This window comes from Protopterus annectens, chromosome 6.part1 (assembly GCF_019279795.1).
Source record: "Protopterus annectens isolate FY-2018-M chromosome 6.part1, PAN1.0, whole genome shotgun sequence".
In the NCBI taxonomy this organism is placed as follows: domain Eukaryota; kingdom Metazoa; phylum Chordata; order Ceratodontiformes; family Protopteridae; genus Protopterus; species Protopterus annectens.
Genome location: NC_056738.1, coordinates 277,893,069 through 277,915,624, shown reverse-complemented (window position 1 = coordinate 277,915,624; position 22,556 = coordinate 277,893,069). Strand labels below are relative to the sequence as shown.

Genomic DNA, 22,556 nt, shown 5'->3' with positions numbered 1-22,556 from the left:
CTGAGTTACTTATCTGGTATAAGGTGTTAACAGTGTTTCTTTTTACTTTTTTGGTAGAATTCTTTACTTCTCAGCTTCTGCTTGCTCTGAGGTAAATGCTTATCTGGTAGCAGAAATTTGCAGTGTTATTTGGCTTTCTGTCTCCTGTTTTATTTTGTTTTACTTTGTGGTAGAGTTCTTTTTTCTGCTTATGTATGCACTGAGGTAGTTGTTTATCTGGTGGTAAATGCTAGCAGTGTTTCTTGGATTTCTTTTTTTCACTTTGTCATAGACCTAACATTCTGCTTCTGCACACCCTGAAGTAATTGTTTATCTGGTAGTAGATGCTAGCAGTGCTGTGTGGTTTTCTGTCCCTTGTTTTGCTATTTGGTAGAATTATTTACTTTTTAGCTTTTGCTTGCACTGATGTAATTGTGTATCTGGTTATCAGTGTTAGCAGTACTATTTGGCTTTCTGTTTTACTTTGTGGTAGAGTTCCTAATATTTTCATAATTAGTACTAGGCCAGCTGCCCTTGCAGGCCATTTTAAGCCTAGCCAGTTTCCCTTTTTGTACTATAAATAATCTATCCCATTTGGTTATAGATTGGCCTTACCCATCTCATGGTCAGTAATTACACTCCTAATGAGAATACCTGGAATAATACCATAGATTATTTGAGGGGACCCGTGGAAGGGCTGCATCTGGTCATTAGTAGGGGCATTCCTGGGGTAAATTTTCTTTTTCTCATCCAAAGATCTAAGTTGCACTTGAAAATGGATAGGGATGGACTTTGCTTTATGGAGATTGGGAGTGTTTTCCACAGAAGTGGTATCCTCTGTACAATATATCTGTCCCTCCAAACCATTCTATTGATGTTGCAGGAGAGGTTTAGATCCATAGACAGTATATTTCTGATGACACTTGATGTTCAGTAAATCCATCAGTAATTGGTTGGAGGATGCCTTTTATGCCAGACACAGGTCACCACTTAGCAGTCTGGAGGATACAGAGTACAGTGACCGGGCTTTGAGTCAGTCCATGTAGGACATGTTGCTTAGGCCTTGTATCCTTTTGGTAAGGTGTCTGTGTGGGCTTTTCAGTTGTTGTATATGTCTGGACAAATACATGCCAAACAGACAATATATTAAATGACCGGCCTAATGAGGACTGAGTAAAGGGGAACAATGACATCCCTAGATCTAGATACAATCCCCTTGTTTATAAGCTGTGCAATACGGAAGGACTTTCTAACAATAGATATGTCAGTCAAAAGTTACGTCACTGTCCCTATAAGTTCCCAAATGACTAACAACTTGGTCAACTCTTATTGTCAATGTGGTAATTCTCTGGGTTAGATGACTTCCCAGAAGATACAGAAATGCATTTTTGGCATTTAGTTTCAGACCAAATTTACTTTCTCTTTTTGCTTGCACTGAGGTAATTGTTCATCTCATATGAGTTAAACATGGTAAACAGTAATGTGGAGTTTGCATTTACTCAACTCACTGTCAAGACTTCAGGGTTATTTCTTTATTTTATTCATTTGCATGTTCTCCCCATCTTTCACATGGAGAACACAGTTTTTATTGTCTGGTGATCTGCGGTGACAGACAGGTGCTTCATCTATCAAGAAAAATGCAGCTGCATTCAAGCAGCATCGCTTAATGAGCAGTTCATTTGAATTATATTTGGAAAATGGTGCTGTGGAGTTTGCATTTACATGAGCCCTAGTAAAGACTTCAGGGTATTTATTTTATTTTCTACTCATTTGCGTACTCTTCTCCATCTTTCGTAAGATGTGAGAAACACACACACTTTTTCTCTCCTTCCTCGTGATCTGTGGTGACTAGCAGGTATTTCACCTATCAGGAAAGAAGCAACCACATTTAAGCACTGCCACTCAACAAGCGGTTTGAGTTATCCAAGTCATATTTGGAAAACAGTGCTGTGGAGTATACATTTACCCGAGTCCTTTTAAGGACTTCAGGGTATTTTTTTTCTTTTCATTTGTTTGGACTCTTCTGTCTTTCTCAAGACATGGGGAACACACACTTTTTTCTGGTTGTTGATTTGTGGTGACTGACAGGTGCTTTTACCTAACAGGAAGGAAAAAGTTGCATTTAAGTAAGCAGGTCCTGCTCAATGAGTGGTTCATTTCAGTTACTCTGGTAAATAGTGCTGTGGACGTTGTATTTACCAGATACCTTGTAAGGGATTCAGGGTATTTATTTTATTTTTATTAATTTGAGTGCACTCCTCTGACCTTCTCAAGATGTAGGGAACACACACTTTTCTGTCTGGTGACCTATGGTGATTGACAGGTATTTTACCTATCAGGAATGTAGCAGCTGCATTTACTGAGTATTGGGTGTTTGTAGTTTTATTTAATGGGGTGCTTACTCTACACCTCTTGCTTATTTTGAATACAAGGTTGGGTCCTTCTTGGGTTCTTAAAATGCACTTCTTTAAATACTTATGTATTTGAAGATCTGATTAAAAATCAGTATTTAACTGAATGTGGAAATTGAGGTGTACATCTAAAAAACATTTATAGGGGCACATTTTCAACTATGCTGGATTAATAGAACTTTGTATTATTATAAACAGTTAAGGATTTGAAAAAAATTAAATTGCAAATGCCCATTTGTGAAGGCTTTTGCCTCTGTATATCAATTTACATTAGAGTAATTACAAGATGTGAAAAATATCAAAAATACAGCCTTAGATAATAAATCAGTTTTAAATGTGACTAACACTGGATCAGGAAGAGCCATTTTGAGTAAAACAGGAAAAAGTGAACATAAAGAATAAGAAAAATGGATCCCAAATGACCAAGACATTATAAAGAGTAAGAAAAGGAATAAAAGGACAGATAAAAGAAAAAAAAACTAATAAGGAAAAATGTGTACAACAGGGATAAATGATAAATATTGCAGATAATACCTTATCAATTTGTAATGAAACTACTATTAGTGAACAGGTAATACCAAGGGTTGAAATTAACAATGGGGGACATCATGTGAAATGTGCATTAAAAAAAACTGTAACAATTAGTAATAAGAAAATAATCAGGGAATTGGCAGTGCAAAATTTTGAAACAAGTTAAGGTGGGAATTCGAGTGAGATTTTTGTTGAAAATTCGTCCAATTTTTCAATTAAATAGTCAGATTGTGTTTTCTATCCTGAAGTTACAATAATAAATACAGGTGGTATGATAAAAGTGAGTTTATATCCACTGATAACAATGATTAAATTAACCTTGCTGAACAAGGAAATTAATACATCAACAAAATAGTACGACCAGGAAAATAATAAAAAAGCAAATTAATTACTGTTAGATGATTCAAATCCCATCAGAAAGAAAAAGTCCATCAGCCACATGTTATACATGAAAATACTATTTGGCGAGACCCATGCAAATAAATTTCAGTCCTAGGTGATTCCATGTTACAAACTATTATAAGGAAACTAAACAGACTAGATAAAGAAACAACATTGTCTTCCGTTCTCATCAAAGTATAAAATGTTTATTATTCATTCTGATGATTTCCTTTGTCAACATTACACATTTGGTTACAGGAGGGACTAGATGTTCAAACATACTGGATTTAGTTGTAAGTGAAATATCTGAAAGTGTAACTGATTTGAAAACTGGGATTCCACTTGAATGCTATGATCACTACTTTTTGACTTTTGATCTTAACTTTTCATTATTCTTAGGTCATCCTGATTACTGCTCACTAATAGAATGCATAACTGATATGAACTGGTTATGTTATCTTGCCTTAGATTATGCATATAATAATTTTGAAGAAATTTTATCCACTAGAATGTTAGTTACTGAACATGAAATTAGGGAGGGATTCCATGATCCTATGTGGTGGAATAGAAAACTGACAAAATTACTCAAGAAGAAGATGAAAAGAAAGTATAATCTTAATAAGAAATATCCAACCAGTATGAATACAAGAATTCTTAACAGCTTATGTAAGACATGCAATAATAAAATAAGACAGGCTAAAATTAATTTTTAAATCCATTTTTTAAATGATCCTACATGAGAAAAATTTATATAAAAATGTTAATTAATTTAATAAAGCTATACTGTCTCCCTGTATAAGAACTGAAGATATATTATCAGATACACAAATCATAGCTAATACATTTAGCAATTTGTTTGTATTAACACTACTGATAAGTCTAAAATTCCTATTTCAGTGTATATGGTCAATGTTCCAGTTTTACTATAAACATGGTCAGAGATGCATTAAATAAAATTAATAAGATGACATCAATGTGTCCAGACATGATACCAGGATCTCTCTTAGTTAATACTGAAATCAGTATAGCTATAACCCTAATACAGCATATCATATTTAACAGGCTTCTAGAAAACGACACTGTTCCTAAATCACAAAAACTTTTACATGTTACTCCAATATATAACAAAAAAGAAAGAAAGGAGAAGTTAACAAAATATAGGCCTATCAGCTTGATGCCTTCTGTTGGAAAATGTTTTGAAATATCTGTGATTGATTTAATTAACAAAGCCAATTCTAGTGTAATAACTGATATTACAAAACATGGTTTTGTTGTCCATTTTTAAAAATCTAATTATACTGAATACTGTTACATCATAAGATGGATAATGGAATGGCCACGGGAAAGAAGGTAGTGCATTAAATACTAGAATACATTATCTGCTCACATCAGTGGGAGTTCCAGAAGGATCAGTGTTGGGACCTAAACTATTTCATGCTACCTTTTCAACCATGCCAGGAAATAAAAATCTTTGGATCCATAAGTACATGGAGGACTGTAAGCTGGGATTTGTTGTACAAAACAACAAAGATTTTGAAGAATTAAATGCTACATATAATCACTGGTAACTAGGTTTCTGATACAGGTTTAATATTTATGTAATATGTATTTTAGAAAAACAAAAACACAAAAAGGGATTCTGTTTACTTAGATGAAAATGAACTAATTGAAGTTCACCAAGATTTGGGTATTGCTATTACTTCTGATTTTTCATTTAGAACTCATGTAATCAGATCAGTACAAAGCTACTTAATGAAGAATTCAACTACCAGACATGCAGATTGCTCAACTACTGTTTACATGACATATATAAGACCCATCATAACAGCATGTTTTGTATCTACACAGAGTCAGGTGAAAACTTTTGAGACTGTTCAATGAAATTCACTAGAAGAATCATTGTGATAAAAATATCTTCTGTACAGACATAGGTGTAATACCTAAAGCTTTATTTTTTAAGTTATAGGCATACAAGAAGAAATTTTGTTTCAGCTTATAAAAGCTTTCATGATGATATAATGCAAATCGTATTTCATTTGGAGATATACAAAAATGATAAAGCACTAAAGCATAATAATATGAAATTTAAAACTTATTTATGTAAAACCAGGTTAAGATATTTATTTATAGCAAACTACATCGCAGTTTTATAGAATAATACACCAACTGAAATTCATCAGTTGACTACTTTAAATAGCTATAAGAAAAATATTGATTCTTGGGCAGGAGATATTAATATGAGCCTTACATTATAGAATTGGTTTTCCTAATTAGCCAATTGGCTGGTTGAAGGTCTTATGACCATAAAAGCTGCAATATACTTTGCACTGATAAGCAAATTTGTAGCAGAGTGAAATTTAAAACTATTATGAATCTTCTTGGAAAGGCATATTTCACTTTGTGCTGTATGTCACATCTAAGTGTTTTACAGCTTACGTATACTTTTTTCCTCTGTAACTAGCAATACAAAACAAAACAATTGGAAAACTAGTTGTACAGGAATAATATCGGCATGGAAATTGCTAAAATAGACCGCTGTCAGAAATTCTAATGCAAGATCTGTGTTAAAAATCACTTTGCATTCTTATTAAAGCAGGAAAACAAGATTCAAGTTGGTATTGCTTTTTAAACCACAGTTTAAGTAAAAACAAAAGATGAGTGCTTTTTGCCCTTGTCAGAGCTTTATCAGATCTATAACAAGTAATATATATGTTTCTATTTTCCATATAAAAAGCTATGTAAATTACAATGAAGGCATTAATCCAAGAGTACAGTGGCACATATGTAGTTTGCATTTTAAGTGCATCAAAACCACTGAATTGCTGTGTACTACAAAGATTTATGGCATATAGGTGGTTACTGAGCTATTGACCTGAAAGTTTTTATAAGCCTAGCCGTGTGTACCCAGTATAATACTAGAGAAGCCCAATATAAAGGATCTTGGGTTTCTCTAATAATAAAGACTTATTCAAATGAGACAGTGATGCCATGATTCGCCTCTCGAGTTTCAGAAGTAATAAAAAAAAGGGTTTCCTGAAATTCCAAGAACTGGAATGTGGTCTTCAGAATAGTGGATTTGCAAGGGCAGAAAACGGGGAAGTAAATTCAGAGTTTCAGGTTGCAGTACTATTGTTACCTTTCATTTTAAGGTGCAGCAGACTCAGAGATAGCATATTGAAGTGTAGTAACTTGAGGGCATAGGAAAACAATTTAGTAGCATAATTCAGAGTTCTTTTTTTTAATTACAGTTTACCTTTTACATTGTTGGGACTTACAGTTTTTGTTGCCATACTTCTAAAAAAGAGATAAAACAAATGTGCCCTTATGATCAGCTGTACCTCTGCAAACAAAGACATTAACTACTGAACCAGAAGTTTAAAGAAAAACTGCAAAAACTGTGTGTATTCCTTGGTACACGTCCTGCTTTGGCAAATTACCTTACTGCAGATGGTCTGGTTTGACACAAATAATCAGTGAAGTCAGTAATAACACGGAGATAAAAGAAAGGTTAGATAATCATTAAATAAAAGCAGAGCTTAAGCTAAAATACAGGGAGATAGAAAGTACACCTGACTACACTACATACATGTTAGTGTTCTAAGGAATATATAAACACAATACTGTTCCAACAGCTTTAAATCAGGGGAGAGACAGTGAGACTAAGAATAAGGCAGACAATGGGACTGCATTACAAATAAAATGTTTCTGTGCAACAAATAAATTGTAGAGACTACACAAAACAATAAAGATTAAGATTTGATTAAAAATGAGAACTGCAGGGAAGAAATTACTATCCTGACTAATGGTAATTACCCGTTGAATGGTTCAACCTTAATTATACTCAAGACACTGAACAAGAGGCACGTTTAGGAATTGTATAGCCCAGAGCCGTTGTGAGGGAAAAAGATATGATTCTCTAATGATGAAATGATGGCAAAAATGCTACAAGACTGTTTATTGTGTCAATCACGGTCAGAAATTGTGTGTGTTCCCCATAACAGAGCTGTGAAAAGCCTCATTGTCTGACATTTGCATTTATTTTTCTCGTCCTGTAAAGATGTCAAATATTTACTGACATTGGTAAGAGTACTCTAGATTCCTAATAACCTAGCCAATGCAATCTTAATTAGCAAATGCTGTCATCCCATATCTGGTGAAAACATGCTCGTCATCCAGCATCATTTAGTTCAGTAACTTTTATGAAAATCTTAACTGTCTGCTGCAGAAAGAGCACAACTTAGTGGCTTCAGTCTTGCGGGATTAAAAAAAAATGTAAAAGGCAATATTAGATAATCCTCAATGATTGTAAATTTCAAGAGTTCCCAGAATGCAGCAGCTACATGCAGTGCTGATATAGAATACAAGCCATGATACAATAGGAGTGACTCTAGCCATTGTACTGGTCAAGCATGCCTAAAATAAAAGACAATCCTACAGCAAATCTAACCTGTGATGCGAAGTAAAGTCCTAACGCCCCACTAAGCTCTCCTTACCCCCACTCCACTATACTCTCATACTTATTCTTATTTCTCAAAAGATCCAGAACTAGCAGACTTTGACTCCAAGCATGTAAATATTGTTTCATCAAAAAAAAAAAAACACTCTGTTGTCAAGTTGTTAAACTGTCTCATAATGTATATTACACTCTGCAACTCTTGAATGTATGAACCCTACTCTTGTATTTCACTTTGTAACCTTTATTTTCTATTTTGCAACCTATATTGTATGGTATTTCACTTTGCAACCTTTATTTGCATGTTGTAACCTATATTGTATTATACTGTTCATGGAGCTTTTCTCCCCGGGCCTCCACTGAAAATAGGCACTTCTTGGCCCAGTGGACTTCCCCGGTAATCAAACTGAAAATAAAATAAAAATAAAAAAATAAATAATAAAGTGAGGAGAGAGACAGAAGCCAAAAGAACAAGCTAAAACAATAAGCAAATGAAGAAAACGTTTGTAGACGGTCATACTCAGAAAATGACAGTGTACACAAGTGAGAGAGAATAAAAATTTGCATACTACTGGCTAGTTCCTTAATACCTAAAGGTCCTGAACGTTCCTGGGGATCTGTGCTTTGACAGTATCTGTTCTTAAATTCTTTGAAGAAAATGTTTATCCTGGACATAATATGAGAGATGGCCCCATAAGTGAGCCGAAACGTGAACATGATAATTTAAGTAAAGGACAAATGTTATGCGTATCTAAAAGGATTGTTAAAAGCCCTGTACATTTAAACAATTAGCTTTGTTATGAAATAACATGGAAAAAAGCTAAAATCATCTGAATGTATAGCTGCTATAAAATATATCTCAGGCATGTAGATATATTTATATGTATGCGAATACTGTCTGACTTAGTTATAACCCTTTTTTGAGACTTGACAGCAAAATGATGGGTTAGTATCCCATTTAAGATATAATTCTATGTCCTGTGTCCACTGAGTGCTGGGATGGAGAATCAGAAAATTACCTACTTTACATATATTATAAACTACTCCCCTTAATAAATAACCAATATACTGACCTCTTCATTCAATCCTCCCCATACTTTATTCTCACTTTTCCTCCCCAGTTCTCCCTGGTCTCTCTTTCTTCTTACTTGTCCTCCACTCTCAACATATTTTGATATCCTCTACATCCCACTCTTGTGCACTACCTTCCATTAACTTTACTTATCCTCTATACTAATATTCACACTCTTTGCACTGCTGCCTTATCTGCCAAATACACCTTTTTCCCTCCTCTCTCACATCTCTTACTCCATACCACTCTAATCTCTCAACTCGCTACTTCAATCAAATTCATACCAACTCCACACCAGCACTCATACTCATCTAGCACTCATATTCATGCTATATTTCTAACTACCATACCACCTCCTCACTAATTCTGCTCACCCTCATGTTTCACACCCTCTTCTAATACTCTTATCCTACTTTACCACATATCACATCCCTATAAATCCCTTCCATACTTCTACTTTCCTTCACTACACTCAACTGCAAAACCCTCTACTCTTTTACCATATCATCAATACTTCCTACCTTCAACCCACCCTTTACTAGAATCAAAACTTTTCCCACCCCCTAACTCACCCTAAAATCAAAATTAAATACTACTTTCAACCTCCAACTCTGCTTCTGTACTTCACTCCTTCAAATCTACACTATTTTCAGGAGATATCCACTCTAACCCAGGCCCCATCTGCAACCTACCCTTCCCCTTACCATTCCACTTTTTCCTATCGCCCACCTGTCTAACTCCCCCCTCTAAGCAACTGACATTCCTCTCTCAACATTTGCAACCTTCTAAACAAAATTAGTGAATTCCATGCACTAATTGACAAATACTCTCCTGATATAACAGCACTGTCTCTGAAACCTGAATCAAACCCCACATCTCACAAAGAATTCTTACCCTCTTGGGTACATCATTGTCTGACTTGACAAACCTAAAAAGAAAGGTGCAGACATGGCCCTAATATTCTCCCAAAACCTCAATCTCTATCCTTTAGACAACCCACCGCCTCCGTTTCTTCCTGCAGAACTAACTGTGAACTGCAAACTAAATGATTATAAAACACTAACCCTAGCCACTATACATATTTCCCCTGGTGACAATATCCCAGTATTAGAACACATACTCTCCTGGTTCACACAAAATATACCTAATGAAATGATCCTCCTATGAGGATGTCAGCATCAACTGGTTATCACTTGTATCCCACTCCCCAAGTTCTAGCATCAACCTTCATAGCTTCTCACAACTCATCACCTCCCCTACACACTAAGAAATCTAACACCACCAGCTCAATCATAGATTGGATACTAGTATCAAACCCAGTCCCATACCACCATCCTACATCTGTAACTGATTCCATTAGTGACCACTCTCCCATCTGCATCCAAAGATTCTCTCCACACTTTCTAAGGCCTCACGAATTAAATAACACACACTCCTCTATAAACTGGTCCTTCCTATCGTACTTACTACTTAATGATGCAGTGCAAAACTTTAACATTTTCTTAAGCATACTAGACTCTCTCGCTCCTCTTAGGAAAACATTTTCCCTCACCCTGGCTCTCTCAATCAGCTTGTGTTCTCATGCAGAAAAGAGACTCTGCTCGAAACTCTGGACTAAGACTAAATCACCCATCCACCTTCAAACCTACAAAAAACTCCATAAACTCACCAAAAAACAAATTACTTATGACAAGAAACTCTTATCTCAATCTCCCAACAACCCTTCATAATAAGCCGAAAAATTCTAGAAGTCCAAATCCTACACCCTGGTAACCCCTGTCCTAATAACACCCCCCTCAAAACTGTTACCATATACAACTCCTATTTCATTGATACTATCAGTACACTAACACAAGCCCTTCCACAACCTTACAGATCCCTCCATTCCAACCATGCAGACCCCTAACTCCCCCATCCACTTAGATCTTACCTCTCCCTCTAACAAGAACTCCCTCTCTTTGCAACTCATTCCCACTAGCTATATAAAACATCTCCTTCTCAAACTCAAGCCATGCTCTTCCTTCCTTAGACAACCTACCTCCTTTCCTCAAATTAGCTGCTAACTCCTTAGCCTACCCCATATCTATATTTATAAATGGATATATTAGTGAATCTACTGTACCCTTACTCTGGAAACAATTCTGTACCTTTCCCCTCCATAAGGGTGGTAACTACACAGAACTATATAACGTTCAGCCTATTGCAACACTGCCCCCCCTCTCCAGAATACTCGACAAATGTGTACATAAGCAACTCATGGCCTACTTACTTAAAGAAAACCTAATTATAAACACACAACATGGCTTTCAGCCCAATTACTAACTACTCTCTTCTCCTTCACTTAACTACTCTCTTCTCCTTCACTATCTTAATCTCCCATGCTAGAGACAATAACAAACTTACTTCATTGTCTCTTTCATGACCTCCACACAGCATTCAATACTATCTCTCATCCTATGCTACTCTCCAAATTCTGACCTCAACACTTCCAGTACTGCAATTTCCTGGCTCTCTAGCTGTCTCACTAACAGACAGCAATCAGTTAAATAGTTGTCTTCAATGTCTCCCTTTCTCCCAGTCAAAACAGGGGTTCCTCAAGAGTCAATTCTTGGTCCTCTTCTCTTCACCAATTACTTACACTTTTCCTGTCCCTATTCCTCTCTTCTACAATACACTGATGACTCCACAGTTATCTCTGCCTCAAGACTCCCTCTCAGATCTTCATGTCCTCACGCAAAAATCCTTTGACAATATTGAAAAATGGTTCTCCAATAACCAGCACATCCTAAATCATAAAAAGACTAAGCGTCTTCTATTTCTACCAAAATCTCTCACACATCTCATGCCTACCTTCTCTATTTCATCCCTTAACAACACTGTCACTCATGCAGAAACTCACAGCAAACTGCTCAGAGTCATCATTGATGACCAACTCAAATTTGACCTCCATGTCCATCATTGTATAAAGAAAACACATCAAAAACTTGGGTTACTATACAGAAATAACATTTCTCACAAAAGACTCTAGACTTACTCTTACCTACTCCTTCCTTCTTTCTTAGTCTTCTCTATAATTTGCAAATACTAAGTTACAAGCTTCTCTCCTAATCAAACTGGAATCCAATTATAACAAAATAGCAAGATTTGCTGTTAACCACACCTCAAAGACACACAACTGCCAATCCCTTAAACTGGCTAGAGTTCCCCTGCCAATTTGTTTAATCCCAACCCCTAATCACTCACTCCATCCTAAACAAGCCCTCCGTCTGTTCTTCTATCACCCACTTATCACACTCTATAATCCTTCCAGAACTCTCAGAAGTTCAGACCAACAAATATTGGAAATCTACAAGTACAAAAAAAAAAAAAAACATAGGTAAAACTCTCTATAACTACACACCCACCTTAGACTGGAACAAACTAAACTCCCTTTGCACATCAGAAACATACACCAAATCAGTAAGGATTGTAGTCACTATATAATGAGAGATATTTGAGTTTCAGATTTCATATCCATTAACAAATGCATTTGAACACACAATCTGTTATTCTGGCAACTTTCTAAGTTTATAGGAGCAATATTTAAAATATATCCCTATTTTTGGGCCTTTGTCCTCCATTATTCTAAGCTTTGTACAGATTTCTTGCACTATGATGTTGAGCGGTATGAAGTTGCATTTACTTATAGTAAACAATAACATGGAACATGGAAGATGCAAACTCTCAGAGACACACCCCTGTGCCTACCTCTACATGAAATAAATCAAGCACTGTGTTTTAAGGAGGCAAGGCCTCTAAAACAAAATCTGTCAACCCAGCAAGTGTGGCAACTTTTGTAACTTGTCATAGACCTCTCATCTCTGCAAAGTAGACAGATGGTAGTTTGGACTTTTAAGAAATCACAAATGTAAGATCAGGCAAGCGAAAGGTGACAAAACAATCATCCAAGAGAGGGATCCTAACGTAGCTGTAACAATTTGAACAAATAAGTACAACGCAGTATGTTTTGCACACTGAACATAAATTCAGAAGATCTCCTGACCATAAAATCAAAGGAAGCTGGAAACTGTAATATTAAAAACATTACTAAATGCTATTTAATTATCAAACCTTGGTTAATAATGTCTTATAAATGTCTAACCTTTGTAAACAAGTTGGCGGGAAAGTAACTTTTGCTTCTCAGTATACAACTAGTCTTCAGACCTGAAAATATAATTTTGTACTGGTATTTGCTTTTGATTGTTAGAAATTAACCTGGCCCAATGCCACATAGGGATAATGCCCTGACAGACCACGAGATGACCCATGCTCAACTAGTGGCTTGGGAAATGCAGGGACTGGGCAGGGATGATGGGAGTGAGCAGCTGGAGGGACTGGGTGGGGCCGATGGGAGTGAGCAGCTGGAGGGACTGGGTGGGGCCGATGGGAGTTCATAGGTTCATAGGTTCATACTAGGCTATCTGCCCGAGGGCATTTACAAGCCTAGCCCATAGTTTTGTGGCTTACGCCACCCCCTTAGTATGGGGAACTATACCCATTATTTTGCTGTGCCTCTGTTGAGCAGTGACACTGAGGTAATCCCTGGGGTATATCTGCGATCTCCCATCCATTGGTCAAGATTTCTCTTGAACAAGGCCAGCGAGGTGCTCTGCCTCACATATACCGGGATTTTATTCCACAGCATAGGGAGTCTTTGGGTGATGAATCTATCCCTCCAGCACGTCCTATTAATAGCCGTGTCGAGGTTTAAGTCTCCGCCCTTGTGGCTCTGACGGATCTAGATTTTTGAGGTGAAGCATATTCATCAAATCTGGGTTTGACATGGCCTTGTATGTTAGGCAAAGGTCACCTCTGAGCAAGCGGTGCGACTGAATAGAGCTGGAGTTCTTTCAGTCGGGCAGCATAGGACAGATGTTTGAGACCCTTTATCCTTTTGGTGAGGAACTTTTGTGGCCTCTCCAGCTGCTGCAAGTGTCGGGTCAGATACATTCGAATGGGGCATTGTACTCAATCATTGGTCTGATGAGTGATGAGTATAGGGAGACTATGACCTCCCTTGATCTAGATGAGAATCCCTTCATGATAAGGTGGGCAATGTAGAAGGTCTTCCTAACTACTTTAGCTACATGGGTGTCGAATGACAGACTACTATCAACCTGGGTCCCCAGGTCCCTGATAACTTCTTCTGTACTCAGTGGATTGCCACCTATTTGGTAGCTAGGGGTAACCTTGTTTTTCCCGAAGGGTATGACTATGCATTTTTTGGCATTTAACTTTAGGCCATGGCTCTGGCACCAGTTATCCGTTTCTGTGAGACCCTTCTGAAGGATATCTGTGTCAGATGTGTTTTCTACTATGGCCAAGTTTGCAGTCATCTGCAAACTTTGTCAGCCATAACCCTCCTGTGTTTGCTTGTACTTCAGAAAAGTAGATGCCAAATAAGAGTGGGCCCAGGACTGAGCCCTGTGGTACACCACTTGTGACAGGCTTTGAGTCTGACATGGCGCCAGCAACTCTGACCCTGTGGGTTCTGTCACTCAGCCAGTTTGCAACCCATCTTGTGATGTATGGGTTAACATTTAAGCTGATGAGTTTTTCAATGATACCCGAGTGGGGTATTGTATCAAAGGCCTTCGCCAGATCGAGGTAGGCTGTATGGACTGCCTTTCCCTCATCAATGGCTTTGGTGACTGTTTGAAAAAGTCAACCAAGTTTAGAAGGCATGATCTGCCTTTGACAAAGCCAAACTGGGATGGATCCAAAGTCTGCAAATTCCCTATGTCTTTATTTATGAGGTCCATTATGATCCTCTCCATGGCTTTGCAGATAAGGCTTGTCAAGCTAATGGGCGGTAATTTCCAGGGTCGGTGGAGGCACCGCCTTTGTGAAGTGGGACCACAGTTGCAGTGCGCCACTCCTGGGTGCGTATCCAGAGGTAAGACTATGATTAAACAGCTGTCCTAGCTGTGGGTTTAATTCCTCGTTGAGTTCGTGGAGCACACAGCCGGGGACACCATCAGGTCCCATGGATGCTGTGTTTTTGCTTTGGAGAGAGCAGTTCTCACTTGGGCGTTGGAGATGTTTGGGGGCTGCAATCGCTTGGTATAGATATCTCTCCTTTTGGGGAGGGGAGAAGTTTGCACTGAACCTGTCAGCCAGTATGTTGGCAATGTCTGTAGGATCAGTAATCTTCACATCATTTTGAACTAGTTCTGAGCATATCTGGGAGTTTCCTCCCAGGTTTCTAACATAGCTAAAGAAGGCCTTATGATTGTCTTTTGAGTCTTTAGCTATTTTTCTCTCAAAATTTGCTTTGGATGATTTTATGAGAGCTCTTAGTTTTTACTTATAGTGATCAAGGGTGTCTTACCTTTTAAGGATTTTGCTCTATCTTGTAGTAGCTTCCTCCTTTTGTTGTAGAGTTTGTTTATGGCTGGGGTCCACCAGAGTGGACGCTTGCCTTTGGTACAAAGAGTCTTTGTTTTGCTTGGGATTGCCTTATCCATGCAGTCCTGCAGGTGCTGGTAGAAGGCATTTGTAAGTGATTCAGCGGCTTGAGTACTGTTTTCCGTCGGCTCGGGGCCTTAAAGGAGACCACACTAGTCTTTAGAAGTGTGAAGTCGGCTTCGAGAAGTTCTTTACTGTGGTCTTTTTATTTCAGGTGGGGTGGGATGAGGACCTCCAGCGAGATTAGTTTGTGATCTGATCTCACCAGTGAGGGGTATACTTCGGTGTTGAACATTGTGCTCCCATGTTCGTGATGATGAGATCAAGTATGTTTTCTCCTCTTGTGGGGATGGTGACTAGTTGTTCCATGGCATTTGAGTTTATGAATTCCAGGAACTTTTGGGCTAGGGTGTTTGGGCTTGAGTAGTGTTCCCAGTCTATATTAGGGTAATTGAAGTCACCTAGTATGATGGTGTTTGGTGATACATTTATCCCTCTAGTGTTTTCAGGAAGGCCATGTGAGGTTCCTGAGTTTGTGAGGGTGGCCTGTAACATGCTACAATTTGCAGAGCAGTCTTGCCTATGGTTAATTGCACCTGGATGGTCTCCGATGCATCGTGCGTTGCCACCAGTCTTGAGGTGTGGGTGTCTTTGATGAATATGGATACCCCTCCTTTCTTGGTATTGTCCGGATTTTGGGGCGGACGCATGATAAGAGGTAAAACCAGATAGTGCAGGGGTGCGCTCAGGAGCCTTGAACCAGGTTTCTGTCACTGCACAGACATCGATGTTCTCCATACTGAGAAGGGCCTCGAGTGCGTGCATTTTGAGATTTAGACTTCTGGCATTGAGCAGCATTACCCTTAGTTTTTTCCTTTTTGTGTTCTAGGGTGGTAGGTTTAGAATTTGAGCCTTGCCTAAAAAGGCACTATGGGGTGGCAAGAGCCTTTGCCAATATCCGAATCCCAGGGTGACAGGTGCAAGCCGTCCCTTGCGAAGCAGCGTGGCTTGTCCAGCATGTCATCCCAGGCAGACAGACATTGGATCCCCTTTGAATGACACCAGAGTTTAAGCCAATTGTTAAAGCTGATCATCTTATCTCTGTATTGTGGCATCATTCTTGGTGAAGGTAGGATACTGCTCAAGGTCAGGGTCATACCTGCCTGGGCTACATAATCAGAGAGCTCCTCAATGTCTCTTTTCATGTAGTCCAAGGAGGTACGTCTCAGGTCGTTTACACCAGCGTGGACAATGACTGAGTCATATTTGTACCTGCTGTTGAGAGACCTGAGTGCTTGCGTTATGTGGCGGATTCTAGCGCCCGACAGGCAGCTTACTGTGACCTTTCCTTACTCAGTCTGGTGAGCGGGGCGTCAGTGTGTCTGACTATGGAGTCACCAATGACTAGTGTGTCTGGCATTGTGTTTGGCCTTAAGGGCTGTGACTGTTTGACACTCTGACTGTGAGGTCTATGTGTTGCAGGTGTTGTGTTCTGAGGTGGTGGTTGTTTGGGTGTCTGCTTTGGTGGCCTCTGCTGTTTTGGTAGATTTTGATCAGAGCCCGAGTATGTCTTTGTGTGTTTATGTGTATGATTTGAGGTTGTGATGGTACTATGTGAGACTGGGTCTATAGTGTGTGTGGTAACCTTCTCCTCCTGACTGGTCTTGCCAGTCCTATGTTGAGAGAGCTCAGCCTCCAGTTTGGCCGTATAGTTGCATCTCTCGCATGTATTTGTGTTTTGTGGGAGGAGGAGAGGGTTGTCTGTGTACATGAGGCAATTGTAACATTGCCTCAATATTCCCAGGTTCACCAGCTGAGCAGGAGAGGACACTAGCAACTGATCCCTCGACATGCTAGAAGGACTAGACAAAAAACTTTAAAAGAGATTCCGGGGACGTGGTGACCGAGAAATGGGGGTTTGCCTTTTTGGGGTGCTATCTATAAGAGTGCCGTATCAAGGTAATAAGTACTGTAGGAGCAAGTGCTAGGTTTAACAGATAGAGAAAAGTCTACTTGGAGTCAAGTAGAGATGATCTTTTAGGTATTAGAGAAAGTGCTAGTAACAGGGATGCTTAAAGGTAAGATTGAAAAGAATGCACTCTGCAGTGTGCACTAGAGAAGTTAGATATGAAAGTAGGTAACTTGAGTTTTTCCTGTTTAAAAAGTTAAGGTTTAGTGGAGAGTTACTATTTTTAAAACAGCAAGATGGACTGAAAGGGGTGGTTACTTTTGTATTTTGGTACTATGAAATACTGTAGGATGGCCAATAAATTTAAATAATTGAAGGGGTGGGATTTCAAAAGTGATGGTTTTGTGATTACTCACATAAGCCAGTGAAAGTAGAGAGAAATGAGATATATGGTCAGATTAACATAAGAGGCGGGCAACTAGAAAGACAGTGGTATTTAACAAGACAACTTAAATGGGTGGGAGGGAAATGGGTGGGAGGGAGGGGAAAAATTCTGCCTGACTCAGAACAGAGAGAGCTGTGGTCTCTTTTGAAGTTTTAATATGCTGTTAAACAGAATGCAAGCAAAACACAAGGTAAAGAAAACAAACTACAGTATTCAAAATATAGAAAGGCAATACAGAAATACAAAAAATAACAGCAGCTATCATCAATTCAGTCATTCTAGGGGACAGGAGGCTGCCAATGCTCACTGTGATAGCAACATTAAGAACTTGATAAGCTCCATGCTGCAGGTGGTGTCCCATAACAATTTGCCAGGAAAACCACACATTTTAGAAGGAATGGACAAAAATGCATCTCAGCTTCTTTATTCAAGAATTCTGGACAAAGCCAAAAGTAATGAGAGAACAAAAACCCAAAATGTAAATATTTTTGTATCTATTTGTTAAGCAAGGAAACTTGCTATACAAAGTGTCCTTTTCAGGAGTGATCTAGGGGCAATGTCTGTGTGACTTGCTCGAAGAACACAATAGATAAATGGGCAGTGGAAGGGTTCATTTTTTTTTTTTTTGGAGTGGGGAAGAATTTAACAGTGCAGAGTCTTGAATGCCAGAAGAATTTAACTTGAAATGCATTTTCTGAGCAATAACTTTAAAACTTTAATGACTAGAATTATTGACTGACTGTTATCCTCAGTGAATAATCAGAAAATTGAGAAGTTGATGAAGGTCTGGCACTCAGTCCAGTAGATTAAAGCTCTAAGCTGTTAATCAGCTACTGCTTGAAGTCAAGGATGCAGGATTTGATTATCTAACTTCACTAGCCAATTAGCAAGCTACGTAACCCAACAGTGCTTCTGGGACTTCATTGGCTAATAACTAGACTGTATCAATAGAGCATAAATATGAAGTAAGCATCAGAGAGACGTGCATTTTCAGAAAAACTATGAAATCCTAATGACTAACTGCAATCCTCAATGATTTACCTGCTTGAAAATGTTTCCATGTTACATTCAGTTTCATGCTCATTTCCATTCCAACTCTTCGGTAATATCTAGAGTTAAATAGACAACCAATTGAAATGTCAGAACCTGCTAAAAAGAGTCCCGAAATACAGACACTGAATCACCAAAAGAATGGACTTACATATACTAAGTCCAAGATGCCATTTCTTGGAATATTCCCTTTTCTCTGAGGTATGGTAATCTCAGAGTTGGTATATATAAGTCCTGGGGGTCGAAAGTTTAAAGAAGAAAGATTTTTGAAATTCTCTCTTCTCCTACGTTTTCTGTCTTTTTCTCCACAGCTGTGCAGACATTTCAATAGGGAGCCATTATATCAGCTGGTGGTCATGTACAAAAATGGGGATATAGTATCATCCCCACGGTTTTCAAAGAAACAAACTTAAGACTTCAATTATATCCTCAGTGCTTCCACTGCAGCACACCTCTAAATCTGTCACCTTAGCTTTAACTGTTAAAAAGCATGGCATTGTAGGATCTGCATGTTAAAGCTATAAAAACAACATTTATCTTTTAAGATTAAATGGAGTTTGCATATATTTATCTATAACTAAATAGCTAGCTAGATCAACAGATAACTATACAACACACACACACACACACACACAATCCCCAAGGATTTATCTTCTCATGTATTTATAACTCAGCAAATAACTTCTGCCACAACTACATGCCCATTGATCATAACTTCACCACAGCATCCAAATAAAGCAAAATGTCAGTTTGTGGCAATAAACTTACATGAACTAAAAACACCAGGGTCAGTATATCTGTCCAAACAAACATGTTAGCACTTCCATTACACAGCCTCTCTCAAAAATAATGGAAAAAAAAAAAACAAAATAATTAGCAAAAGTCCCAAATCAAGAACAGTTTATAAATAAAATATATACAATTTATAACTAAAAAATAACCAAGAGCTTTCATTAACATGCATTTTATGAATGTACACAAGTTTATGACTTTAATGATCATTATACTGTCCCTGGAATTCCACACCAAATGGTCCATTGCACAAACACCATCAAGACTAAACTAATGTCTTTCGGCTTTTCCCAGTTAGGGGTCACCACAGCAGAACTCCTGTCTGCTTATGATTGGCAGTAGACTTTTACAGTGCCGAGGTGCCAGCCCGATGCCCAACCTTCAAAGAAGGCACCATCAAGACTAAATTATACTAAATCATGCTAATTCACCAAAACAACTTTTTTTAAAAGTATAAAATGCATTTTAACCATGGTGTGAGGTTCTTAGAAGTGATTACTAGTCAGGTTCTTCTTTTACTTTAGAAAATTCAAATTATCTTCTTCTGTCAGCTTCTCAGTTAACAGTACAAATTGAGTGTCCCTCCCCGAACATTAGTTGATCTGTCCTTGTTTTTCCCCCTTCCAGTCTTTGGCTGTACTCATCTTTTAACTACTGCTTTATTCTCAGTAGGTCTGCCTAGTTATCACAATTAATGAAAAACAAAAACATATTTCAAGCATGATTCATAGTAACTGTGGTAGGCTAAGTACAGCTTAAGGCCAGTGTAACTGGACAAAATGCCTAGAATGTAAGCTCTGAAAACTAATGTTCACAATGCAGGTATGGTCATGTTGAAGTGAGAAACCTCTTAAAAATGTAAATACTGTCAGACACTAATACATTTAATTAAAATACTATATTTCTGGATTTGCATGCCAGACATAGGATCATAGGAGGTTACTTGGCTAATGGCCCTGGGGCCCTTACAAGACTAGCCAACAGTTTATCCCCCAAAAAAAACCTCAGTCAGCATCTGTCAACCCTGTCAGTGAGGGACAAAGGTGGAACATCCCTGGGACAAATTTGTGGTTTCCCATCCACTCATCAAGGTTGCGCCTGAAGAGGGTCAGCAAGGTGCTCTTTTTGAGATGTATGGGAAGTCTATTCCAGAGATGGGACAGCATCTGGGAGACAAATCTCTCTCTCCAGCAGGTTTTGTTGATGTCGCATATTAAATTTAGGCCTTTCAAGTGGGTAATGTGCAAGGAGTTAGACTTACGGATATGGAGCATCTCTAGTAGGGCAGGATCCAATATTGCCTTGTAGGTGAGACACACATCACCTCTGATCAATCTGTATGATCATGAGTAGAGTAATAGTTATTTGAGCCTGTCTGCATAGAACAGGTGTTGGAGGCCATGGATTTTCTTTGTGATGTATTTCTGTGGCCTTTCCAGTTGGTGCACGTGTTCGGAGAGGTACATACCAAACAGGCAATTATGCTCAATTATATTATAATGAGGGAGGAGTCCATAGAGGTAATAACAGATCCCTGGGGAACACCACTAGTGACAGGTCTGCTATCAGAGGTGGTGGAGCCTATTTTGACCTTGTTGGTCCTATCAGTGAGCCAGTTATCCACCCACCTAAAGAGACAGGGATTTACACCAAGTTGTGTTAGCTTTTTGATACAGAGTTTCCCTCATCCAGGGCCTTGGTGACAGTCTCAAAGAATTCAACTACGTTCAACAGGCAAGATCTACCCCTGATGAATCCAAACCTGGTGAGATCAAGTGGAGATTGTCTATGTCCTTGTTTATGATATCTATAATACTATGCTCCATGGCTTTACAGATCAGACTTGTCAAGCTAATGAGGCAATAGTTTCCTGGTTCAGTAGTGGCACTACCTTTGTGCAAGGAGATGACAACTGCAGTTCTCCATTCTGCTGGAATGAAGCCTGTAATTAGGCTGTGATTGAACAGAGTGCACAATGGCGAAGCTAGTTCTTGCTAGAGATGGTCCAGCATATAGCCTGGGATACTATCAAGTCCCATGGAAGCTGTGTTCTTTGCCTTGAATAGGGCCTTTAACATTTGATCTACAGAGATGTGAGGTGCGGGACAAGTATCAGGAATGTCAAATTGGCCTCTGGGGGGATGAGGGGGTGAACTTTACACTGAACCTATCAGCTAGCAGGTTGGCTAAGTCAACAGGATCAGTGTAAGTGGTATTGTTAAGTATTAATTAAGAACAAATATGGGCTTTGCCATGGAGGTTCCTGATGTAACTGTAGGCTTTATGGTTTCCTTTTGTTTTGGAGGCTAGTTTCAATTCATAACTGGCTTTGGAGGTTTTTACTAGTGATCTAATTTGCTTGTTGAGGCTGATGAGGGAGTTTTTCCAGTTTGGAATTTGTTCCTTTTTTACCTTTGGACAACAGTTTCTTCCTTTTGTTGTAAAGCCTGTTGATAGAGGATGTCCACCAGACAGGTTTATGTTTCCTTGAGGAGCAGGTTTTAGTTCTGTTGGGTATGGCTGAGTCCAGGCAGTTGTACACGTGCTTGTATACTGCACTGGCATGCTGTTTAGCATAGTTGTCTGCATCCTCTGTGGGGAGCGGTGGTGTGAAACTACCAATACCCTCCCTTAGGAGGATGCAGTCAGCTTTTGAGAAGTTTTTTAGCCCAGTTACAGCTGGGGGGGGGGGGGGGGGGGGCAGAAACTTAAAATGAGACAGACCGATGATCTGATCTCTACGGGAATGGCGCAGTGATCACCTATGTTCATAGGTAGGTACTAGGCTATCAGCCTAAGGGTCTAAGTAAGCCTTGCCAACAAGGTTCCCTGGCTTACACCATCCAAGAAAGTTAATTTCCTGTGCCCCTGTCGAGCAGAGACACAGAAGTGATCCCCAGGGTGTATTTCCTATTTCCCATCCACTCATCAAGATTTTTCTTGAAGAGTGCTAATGAGGAACTTTGCCTGACATAGATGGGTAGCTTGTTCCAGAGTATAGCACATCTCTGGGACAGGAATCTATCCCTCCAGCATGTCCTGTTTATTGTGGTCACAAGGTTTAGGTCCCTAGAGCATGTAGCTCA

The 22,556-nt window shown here is 38.8% G+C and overlaps 1 protein-coding gene across 1 annotated transcript in view; it reads right to left on the bottom strand.

Moving 5' to 3' along the window:
• Window positions 1–22,556, bottom strand: part of LOC122805511 — a 2,681,670-nt gene that overhangs the window by 2,218,579 nt on the left and 440,535 nt on the right. The gene's annotated exons all lie outside the window — the stretch shown is intronic.